Source organism: Oreochromis aureus, linkage group 6 (assembly GCF_013358895.1).
Source record: "Oreochromis aureus strain Israel breed Guangdong linkage group 6, ZZ_aureus, whole genome shotgun sequence".
NCBI lineage: Eukaryota > Metazoa > Chordata > Actinopteri > Cichliformes > Cichlidae > Oreochromis > Oreochromis aureus.
The window spans coordinates 37,804,397-37,813,557 of record NC_052947.1 but is presented as its reverse complement, the minus strand read 5'-3'; positions in this window follow the sequence as shown (position 1 = coordinate 37,813,557).

Genomic DNA, 9,161 nt, shown 5'->3' with positions numbered 1-9,161 from the left:
GGAAATAGATGTGATTATTTCTGCTTCTATGTGACGTGCAAAACAGACCATCTCTGGAGGTAATTTGGGTTATCTCTGTCTTTGACACATTCACACACATAGTTTTGTCTTTCTGATTGTCTTTGTCTTCCATACATCAACATCTCATACCAGCAGCCATCCAGACGACCCATCCATTGTTTCTGGGGAGACGAAGCTCTGGCAGAGATGCAGGAAATGTCACTTTCTATTGGAGTGTGCATGTCGGAGCACATATTTGTTTGGAGGAGTGAACTTCCATTACCTAAAAGTCAGTCATGCTATAGGAGATAAACTTTTCTTTTTAAAATTAAAGTCACTGTACACCATGCAACTGATGATGGTGGGTGGATTAAGCCCCAGGCCCCCGACTCACAGGGGGGCCCTAAATGCATCTGTTGTCTCAGTGCTGGGGGTAGAAACCTTTGTACTTTCAAAATGCCAACTTTTCAAGAAATGAGATAAGTAGCCTTTTTTAAAAGCTCATCTAACATGTCTCATTAAGCTTATCCTTTGCTTCTGAGGGACTTAAATGAGCCAAAGAGTTATTAAAAATCAGTTTGATCCAAAAGAGAGCTCTTTTATGAAATTCTTCTATGAAAATGACCAAAGTCAGATTAATGTTTAACATTAGAAACTGTGAGTGAGTGAGTGGTGTGAGAGGATGATGGTATCAAACTTTCCTTGTTGACTTGTACTTTAAGTACTTTTAGTATTTTTTTTTTTTTTCACAGAATGCTGTGCTGGATTTTATGTATCTCAAAAATGAGGCAATCTCAAGCGCTAAAAAGAAGCTAACAAGAAAGTGAATAAACTTGCACTTCCACCACTGGCCACTTGAGGCTAGCTTCAGAAAATGAATCAATCTCCCAGGGACTCGCATGTTAAAACTCCAAACAAGTTGAGGTGCAATGAACAATTTTGGTCTCGATAGCTCACTTCTACCTTTGTAACGACTGTATAAGAGTAATTTATTTTATTTGGGATGTTGTTAAGCCGTAAATTTTATTGGTGGAGACCAGCATTGCAGCAAGCGTTTAGTTTCCAATGCTAACAATAAGCATTTACTGCGGCTGCCTTTTGCCACTGAGTCTGTTTAGAACTTATATCTCAGGGTCCTCAACATAAAGAAGTCCAGTTGCTTTTATTTCCAAGCTCCTTGAATTACTATGACCTGGATGACTGAGAACCTTCACAGACGTCTTCCTGAGTTTAGAAGTAGGGTATGTGTGGAACATCCTGAGACTGTGTTGACACTGTGCTGGTTTGTTGTAGCAAAGAGAGAGATAAGGGTAAAGGTGAAACTGGTCTTACCAGTTAGTCTACATTCCTACTCTCACCTATGGTCATGAACTGTGATAAGTGACCAGAAGAAGAAGATTTAAAGTCAAGAAGTCATGTGGTCATTTGCATCTGACGAGGATACCTCCCCCTCAGCGAGGTGATGTCCAGCCAGGAGCAAAGCCCGTACAGCCTAGTGAGATTATGCTGTTCTCCTCTGGCCTGAAACGTCTCTGACGAGCTAGAAAAGGTGGCCAGGCAGAGAGGGAGAGGTCTGGGCATTCCTGCTTAGACTTCTGCTCAGACACAGATAAGAAGCAGAAAACTGATGAATAGATGGAGCAGTCACTAATGCAATATAACGGTATATATGCTGTTAATTGGTAATCTAATTAATTCAAGCAGCCTCTGTGTGTTTAATTAACGCTCTGCCTGTGTCGACTAAATGCTGCTTAGTTTACAGCCACAGTGTAAGTGCATTGTATTCTAGTGTGGGGAAGACTGCTGATACAATCCTCCACTGTTCTTCTGTCCAGTGGCTTAAAGAAACGGCAGTTCACAGTGCAGGCGACTTCCCTCTTACCTCGAGTCCTCCTTCAGGAGTGTGTGTGTGTGCGCGCGCATGTGTGTGTGTGTGTTCCCCCTGCAGAGTGTATGTGAGTGGGATGAGAGTGAGTAGGGTGAATGAGAAGAGGGGGGAGATAGAGAAATGTGAGTGTGGGGGACATGAATGCTGAAGACCTTAAAGTAACACTGAAGCCTGTGGCTGCCTGCAAATCCTGGAATGGACTTTTACCATAGATAAGTAGATAAGGGAAAATGTAGATCCTCAGTCAAGCGCCTCATTTGCCCACAAGCTCTTAAATATTTTAGAGTGATTAAATTACTCCACAGATAAAGCTACAAAGAAGGACACACACACACACACACACACACACACACACACACACACACACACACACACACACACACACACACACTGAGCATCACAGATGGTATTTGTTATTCTTCTATAATGGCTCGTGCATACACACTTATTTGCACAGAGAACAGCACAGCTGATTATCTTTTATTAGTTTGAGGCCGGTGACCCTTTCTGTAGCTATGGGTACTCTAAGGACACATAATGGGATGAATGTGCAAGCCAGTTGCAGCAGAGGGGACGTTTCTCACATCTTAATGTAAATAACGTCAGAAAACTAAGAACAAAACTACTGAAAAATCAGTCAGGATGGATAAGGAGAGAAATGGTCTGCAGCTACCACCTGCAAATATATACCTATTTACCTTTTGTGGGTTGTCACCTTCTCTGACACTAAAACACTGAAACTTTGTACTTCCTAACTGGACAGATTCATTTTCCTGACTTTGGATTATACAGTGATGAGTGGTGACCAGTCCAGGGTATACCTGCCTTTTGCCCTATGACATCTGGGAGAAGAAGAAAATGAATGCATTCCCTTACTTTGTTGAGCAGTGTCTATACAGTGGCTTCAAAGTGTTGTGCTTTACACTTTCACCTAACAAGCAAATAGATTGTTGGGTGAATGTGGTTCAGTTCCAGGGGAGGACACAAATCCCTCTGGGGCTGTGTCTGAAGGGGCATCTGGCGTAAAAATGTGATGAATCAAACATGTGGAATGACCTGCTGTGGTGAACCCCTGTGAATAAGAGAGCAGCTGGAAATACCTTTTTCATATATGGCAGGTGACTGGCCTTAAGAGTCACATGGTAACTCAATTCTCATATATCTCATATATTTCTTTTTAATAATATGACATTGAATAAAATGAACTGACTAAACTATTTAACTAACTAAAATGAAATCTATTCTATGGACTGTTTTGGAATAGCGAATTATATGATAGTGAAGTTTTACTAGTTTGTGGATGAATGAAAAACTTGAGATTAGAAGTGTCATATGATCGAAAACACACACATATATATATATATATATATAGATAGATAGATATAGATATATATGAGATCAGAAATGTGACTTTTTAAAGCAAACTCCTGTATATGTAAATGATATAACATCCATTTTTTCATGCTCTGATGAAGGCCGAAGAGCTAAAATTTTCATATATTTGCTACATGGCCTGAATAAATTGATGAAATTGAGATTCTTCAACTTTTCCCTTCTGCCACCTGTAAGTCATCCTCCCTGAATTCCTCCCACTCTTGAGCTTCTTATTCTGCAGCTGCACTGGCTACAGCCTCTGGTCCTGCAATACACACGAGCTGCTTCAGAAGACTCCTGGACCACGTGAGATGATTGCATGTTTGTATATTGTAGAGGTTCGTTATCGTCTGGCTGACGCTCACACTAAATTTGTCGAAATCTGGGGCCCTTTTCTCAATCATATTAAGCGGGATTCAACATAAACTTTAACCCATTTGACTGCACTTTGTGTTTGTGTGACCCCGATTCCTTCCTGGACTTGATCCCCACATCTTCTGGACTTGGTGCACTCTGTGTTGCCCTGTCTAACCTCACACAGAAGATCATTTTCTTTGGACACTAGCATCTCTCTTGAACTTTTGATTTGGACTGTCTAACTGGTGTATTCTTTCTTTTCTTTTCTGTTTTTTTCTTTTTTGCGTCTTACTTTCTGTGTTTGGATGTTATTGTTTTTGAATTTTGTTTTCTTTGTGTAGTGTGATTTTACGTAATTTTGACCTTAAAATCTTATAAATAAACATTAAAAAAAAGAAGACTCCTGGACCAACCAGGCCCAGAAAGCCTTTGCCGCTGGAGTCCTCCAGCAGGTCCTCTGTTGCTGCCATGTCCAGTGACCTCACCACAGCTCCTCACAGCCAGCTCTGCAATGGTAGCTGTGAACATTTTCCATTTGGACTCCAACTTCCCTGATGTTGCAAGAGAAATTGTTAAGGACCGTTAAGGCAGATCAATTCTTCCTGTCTTCCTCCTCTCACCCCCAACCGGTCGCGGCAGATGGCTGGCCCGATGGTTTCTTCCTGTTAAAAGGGAGTTTTTCCTTCCCCCTGTTGCCATAGTGCTTGCTCACAGGGCGTTATCTGATTCTTGGGGTTTTCTCTTTTTTCACTGTATTATTCTTCGGTCTTTATCTTACCATTTAAAGCACCTTGAGGCGACTGTTGCTGTGATTTGGCGCTGTATAAATAGAATTGAATTGAACTGAAATATCTGACAGCACTGCTCCTCTCTTCTAAACATCCTCAGATCAGATGACACAACAAAGAGTCAAAAATGCTTCGGTACCATGTACACCTATGAGCCACCCCACTCACAGAGAGGTCACATAACATGTAGAAATACATTCAAAGTCCTGCTGACTGTAGCAAAAAAGAAGAAAACTTGTGTGCATGAAAAAACAGATTGCTTTTTCACGTCAATTTGACTTTTTGCCCTTAGACTGGGCCGGGCTATTTGCACATCAGTGCAATCTAACATTGTATGGACTTTGTACTTGAGAGCTGGCAGGTTAAAGACTGTTTAACAGTCAGGTGATATCTCAAAAAACGTGAAAACAGCTATAGACTCATTCACAGACATGCTCACACATAACGCTGAAGAGGCTGCAGGAGACACAAGCATGCTGATGTGTTCTCTGCACCAGAGTGGCTGGGAGATGGACAGATGGATGAGTGCTCTTTCACTGCCTCTTGTGTTTCTGTTAGAGTGCGTATACGTGTGTGTGTGTGTGTGTGTGTGTGTGTGTGTGTGTGTGTGTGTGTGTGTGTATACCCATGCCTGGTATAACACTGATTGGGTGTTGGTGCCAAAGTGGGCATCTGGTCTGTGGACTATCACAAGAGAAAGAGAGAGAACAGAACACACACTTTACTCTCTCGCTAAAGTTGTAAATGGTGCTGATCCCACCACAGATACTGCTCTGGTTGTTGGGAGACACTACATTACAATAATTAAGTGCACATTTGCACAAAAGGAGAAGATAAGAAACACAGTGATGATGCTTTAAGACCAAAAAAATGTCAAATACAGTTTGTTCCTCAGTGTCTTCATTTTATCCCAGAATCAAGCTGTGGTGTGTGTGTGTGTATGTGTGTGTGTTTGAAGTGGTATACTTCCAGGTTGCGTAAGGGTCAAGCTGTCTCTGGGGCCTGCTGTGCCACAGGTGCTCGAAGCCGTCACCGGCCACTTACCATCCCACTCGACATCATCTACCACCCTCCTGTAAACTTTGAAATGTCGTGCTGCGTCTGCCTTCTACTTTTCATCGAGGGTTTTGTGAGGAACAGCAGCTTTACTGTCACCAGCCAAGTTTAGCTGGCAGTGTCATCCTTTATACTCTGTGAGTGATAATAAAACAGATCTGAAATCAGCAGAAGCAGCCCTCGGAGAGAGCTGATGAGGCAGTACTCTGAAGGGAAAGTTTGGATTACTACCAAACTTTTTCCTGTTAACGACTCTCCCTTTCCTGTGAAAATGTTCCTATAAATGTCGCTTTCTTTGCAGCTTTATGGGGGCAACTAAAAACTACACACACCAAGAACAGGAGTTCAACTCCAAACCTGGCACTGCCTCTGAAATGTTTCCCCGATCAGTGGTGAAACATTTCAGAGTCTGCAGGGCAGCAATGATACCCTGTGGATGATTCAGGCACTTCACAGTTTTATTTACATTCATTTGTCCCACATTTATCCTCTGATCAGTATTTGTCAAGGTCCCTGCTGCATTTGTTATCTAGTTTCTCCTGCTTTCTCAGTAACCCGTCTCTTACTTAGTGCTGTCACATCTTTAACAGTAATGGTAATTTTGTATTTTGATTATTTCCTGTTTTACTTTAAAGATCAGGACGATGATGTGTCTTATTTTGGTTTTACTTCAAGCTTTTGTTTTTTCCTTCCTTTCACCTGCACTGGACATGTGTTTTATGCGTTTGTGCTTCTTTTGTGGATTCCCTTTGTGTGTAAGTCCTTGACTTTGTGAAGTTTTTGGTTCTTTGCTCAACCATGAAAAAGCTTTGTTTTCTGTTCATTTTGCTGCTTCATCATTTGGCTCCTCTCTCCAGGTTTCCCTTTAACACAACGGTCAAGGTCCAGGGATGGCTGATTTTTTTTCTAAAGCTACACACTATTTTATTTCTACTTAATAATACTAACATTTTCTCTACTAACATACAAGAGTGAAATGAAGGTGGTCAAGAAATAGTGAGTCAGTATTGAGGAAGACTGATAGTGTGGTCAGTGAATGCCTCAGGCAACAGACATCTGAGAAAGAAGAGGAGCAAGGAGAGGAACCATCATGGAAGCACAGGCCCCTGCGCGGCATGTACCATCGGCAGATAGAAGAAGTAGCTGATATCAAGAAATCCGGACAGTCGTGGACTGAAAGACAGCACAGAGGCACTAATCATGGCAGCACAGAAACAAGCTCTCAGCACAAGATCCGTAGAGCCTGAATCCACACCAGACAAAATGTATAAAGATGACCCTGAGACAATCCAACAGCAAGCAGGGCATACATCGAGTGCCATAACGAAGTGGCCGGCACAGTATACAAGAACATCTGTGCCAAGTACGGCCTGGGAGTCCCGAGGTCTAAATGGGACACATTTGTCACATCTGTGTTAATCCTGCAATAGGCTCCAGGACCCCACGACCCTCAGTTGGTCAAGAAGACAGATTATCATCTGTTTGAGCTTAACTATTCAAATCCCTTCGTTAGCACCAGATTTCAACATGTGACTGTGTTTATCATCACATCAGACAAACAGAAAGATTAGAAAAATAAAAGTAAAGAATATTTCTTAGTTTTTCCACATGCATTGAGTTTACTACAGCACACTACAATTTACAGATCACCAAAAAGGGACAGGAGCTTCACATGTTGAGTTTTGGTAATCAAACTCAGCATTTCAGTCTTTATTAATCAGACAACTCACTGAGAAAAATGCTTTCCACATTTAAGATGGTATTATCACACCAGCATTACAATGAAAATTGGAACAATTAATGACCTCACTTTTCACATTTATAAATCCATCCAGTGAGCCGGAGTAGATCCTTGGCTTCCTGTTGGACACACCTGATGTATAATATCGTTTTAGCTGCACTGTGAGTGATCTGACCACAAGATGGTGCTCTGCCCTCAGTAATTACATTTAATGTGGGCTCCAGCCTCTTACCACAGTTCGAAGAGGTAAATGTCCGGTTAATCAGTGATTCCTATTCAAAATGCTAATTGCAAACTTCAGAAAGTTTAGGGTCTTCAGGTCCTTGATGTTGTGTTTTGCTTTTGTTGTTCTTTTTGTTGTTGTTTTTGTTGTTCTTTTTTAAAAACTTCCTTTTTTAGTGCAAACTGAATATTCCCATAGAAAACGCTTTTAGAAACAAAAACAGACTCGATTAAATAAAAGCCTAAAATATAGAAGTCTTAACTTTCAACTTTGACTCCATAACTTTGCATTTAAAAAAAACAAACAAACAAAAAGAAAAAGAAAATATTTGTGAAGTGAAGAAAAAATATCAGCATGTTTAGCATCTCTGTGTATCTATAAGGCTATGCAGGTCCTAGCTGTGTTTGTGTATATGAATCAAATTTAAAATAGCGACTCAAAAACCAGCGTGCCCCAATACTACTAACTCAAACGAACTGACCTACCTAAACGAGACAAAGGGAAAACTTAAATAGTGGCTGATCAGCCCACAAGGACACAAAAGGGGTACAACTCACTAAAACCGCACTAAAACCAACAAATTCTATCCCCCCTCCCCCCATGATCCAGAGTTGTGGTATGACCCAATTTGCAGGTCTCCATAAAGGGTTGCTCCGCCCCTTTTCCACCTCTTAGCTCATCAACCAAGGGGCTGGGAGCAGCAGCTACTGAGAGACTAAATCATACACATAACACGATAAAATAAAATGTGCACACTTATTTTAGAATACAGTAAACCAAAACCAATTCTTTTTTACCCTGTAAATTAAATCCTATATTTAAAGGAAAAACAACTATGTGTAGTGTTATGTATAAGTCTATTGTAGCGCTGTGATGTTTGATAGATGTTACCCAATATGTGTGGCTGTAACTTCAGCCATCACAACAGTAAAAGGCAAACAAATGTGCCCAGGTCCTGTTACAGTCTCAGTTTTCCTGTCATTTTTAGGGGGGATTTGGAGCCTAAAGCTCAGGACTAGACATTTGTGTGCAGCCACTTTAATAAGGCACCAGGTGAAAGATGTTGGCTCTGGTTCACATACTATTATTTTCATTTGGTGCATATGATACACATTTATACAACTGCAGAACATAAAGAATCACTTATAGAAATCATAAATAAAAACTGGAACGTTGAAAAAAAACATATTCATATTCATGTTTTTTTTTTTCTTTCTCAAAGCAACAGGGAACCACCAGAGATGGAGACTACGTGCAGCTCTGGAGCCTTAGGTTTCTGACCATTGTTCATACTGGATTAATGCAGCTGCAGCGGGTATCTGCATTAATGGTGTTCCCTGTGTCTGCACCATAAATTGCACAAAAGACACCGATGTGACATTACACATTATTTCTGGGCACAGTATTGTGAAGCCTCACCATTAGAGCTTTGGCCACTGCCAAAGCAGAGAGTGAAATGATCACATAACCAAGCTTGGTTGGCAGGTGGCATAAACAGTATAAGGGCAAAACACAAACACAGGAACCGGTTGTTTAAAGGTTCCTAACAGATGAATCAAATATTAGAACATCGGTCTTTAAGAACGAACTGCAAACGTCTTGGCTGGTCTGTGCCACACAGCAGGCTTTATCATTGTTTATCATGTTTTCAGGACATACAGCACTGTAGGAATCTTTCATGAGACAAACCCTTTTTAATCTGTTACCCAAATAACCCAGCTAACAGCGAGCATT